This window comes from Palaemon carinicauda, chromosome 14 (assembly GCF_036898095.1).
Source record: "Palaemon carinicauda isolate YSFRI2023 chromosome 14, ASM3689809v2, whole genome shotgun sequence".
NCBI classification, from domain to species: domain Eukaryota; kingdom Metazoa; phylum Arthropoda; class Malacostraca; order Decapoda; family Palaemonidae; genus Palaemon; species Palaemon carinicauda.
The window spans coordinates 102,971,349-102,973,848 of NC_090738.1; positions in this window are offsets into that span (position 1 = coordinate 102,971,349).

Here is a 2,500-nt window from a genome sequence, read left to right on the forward strand (position 1 = left end):
TTCTCTACTTATTCTTGTGTCATCGGCGAAACTTCTCACTACGGAGTTTTCAACATCACAGTCTATGTCTGAGATCATAATAACAAATAGCAGTGCAGCTAATACCGTACCTTGGGGCACACCAGATATTACCTGGGCTTCATCTGATTTCTCGTCATTTGCAACCACTATCTGTTTTCTGTTTTGCAGGAATTCTTTTACCCATTTTCCTATCTTTCCCACAATATTACGCTTTCTCATTTTTTTCTCCAATATGTTATGGTCTACCTTGTCAAAGGCTTTTGCAAAATCTAGATAGATCACATCTGTGTCTTTTTCATTTATCATATTATTGTATATGTTTTCATAGTGTGCTATCAGTTGGGTCTGTGTACTTTTTCCAGGTACGAAACCGTGTTGACCCATATTAAACAAATTATTTTTGACCAAATGGTTCATTATTTTCTTTTTAATTACCCTCTCATACACTTTCATAATATGTGATGTTAGACTAACAGGTCTATAATTGCTTGCCTCTAGTCTTGATCCACTTTTGAAGATAGGGGTTATATAAGCTAATTTATGTTTAACATATATCTCGCTCATATCTACACTCTGTCTTAGCAGTATTGCAAGCGGCTTCGCGATAGTGTTTGCAGTTTTTTTTTTAACAAAATCGCTGGAACTCCATCTGGTCCGGCTGCCGATCCATTTTTAATTTCGTTTATAGCCGTGACAATATCTGCTTCATTAATATCTATATCCGTTAGATATTCAACATTTTCTTCTCTCATTTCTGTTTCATTATTCTCATTCGCAATTCTTGGCGTGAACTCACTCTTATATTTTTCTGCTAATATGTTGCATATTTCCTTTTTTTCATTCGTTAGCCGTCCTTCAATTCTTAGAGGGCCTATTTCTATTCTCCTTTTATTCATCTTTTTTGCATAGGAGTAAAGTACTTTGGGGTTTCTTTTTTATATTTTGAAGTGTCCTTTCTTCTAAGTCCCTTTTTTCATTTTCTTTCGACTGTATAATCTTTTGTTCTGCATTTTCTATCTTACATTTTATTTCCCTCATTTTCCACACATTTTTCCTTTTGCAAGATTTTTCTTCCACTTTTTTAATTTTCTGAAATAAGATCCTTCTGTCTCTTGGTATGCACGTCTTTTGTTTATTGTTTTTTTTTCGGTACATATTTTTCAACAATTTTCTCCAGTATTTTGTACAGTATATCCGTATTTACCTGTATATTATCACTTATAAATACATTTTTCCATTCTTTATTCAGTTCTTCATTTATTTCTGACCATTTTATATTCTTACTGTAAAAGTTATATTTTCCATATCCTTCCCAAAGTTTTGTGCTTTTATTAATTCTGTGATCACTTGCTTTGGAATGAACTATCAATTCTATGACATTGTGGTCTGAAATTCCCGTGTTATACACTATTATTTCTTTAACATAATTCACCTCATTCACAAATACTAGGTCTAGGACATTTTCCTTTCTTGTTGGAATGTGGTTTATTTGTTGCATATTATGTTCTAATAGCATATCTTGAAGCTTTTCAAATTGCCTCTTATCTTCTGCGCTACTATTACTATCTTTTTTATATGTATACATACAACCACTTTCTTCTATCGGTTCTTTCCAATCCACGAAAGGAAAGTTAAAATCTCCGGATAGGAGTATATTCCAGTCTTTATGGTTTCTACATATATCATCTATTTTTTCTATTATTATGTCAAACTCCTTAGTGTTTGGGGGTCTGTAAACTACAATATTCATTAGTTTTTCAAATTCAAATTCTACCGCAATCAATTCACATTATGTGTTGCTGTATTTTTCACATACTTTTCCTTGATTTATGTCTCTTCCATATATTGCGGTTCCCCCTTGATTCCTATTTTTTCTGTCTGATCTATAAGTTTGGAAACCCTTTATCTGGTCATCACTGCCAGTTTCTTGGGAATACCATGTTTCACTTATATTTAATATATCTATTTTTTCAATTTGGGTTAGTTCTTCTAAGAACTCTATTTTCCTTTTAGAGTTACTCGTGACTAAACCCTGTGCATTCATTACGATTATGGTTTGTGTTTCATCCCCATTATTTAATATTGGTAATAATATGGATTCTGCCATGCTTCCTTCCTGTTCTGATATGATGTTCTTTTCTTCATTTCCCGGAATTCTGCCATTAAAAAATCCAACTTTTCTATTATATTTGCTCTTTCGCCTTCATATTTATTTGTGTGTGTATACCTGCAACTGTCCCCATATCTGCACCAACCCCTGGCATTATAGATGCATTCTTTGTAGTTGGGCTCTAAATGTGCAGGTTTGGGTTGAAAGGCCTCATATCTTGGGGCTCTTGGTTCAAAGCGCGGTATATACACGGCCTGCTTTTTTGTTTCTTTTTTGCTTTCATTTTTCTTTTCAGTTTGCTGAGTTTTCTTACTTTCATTCATGGTTGCAGGATGCATATATCGACATTTTTTGCTGTAAATGCATCCT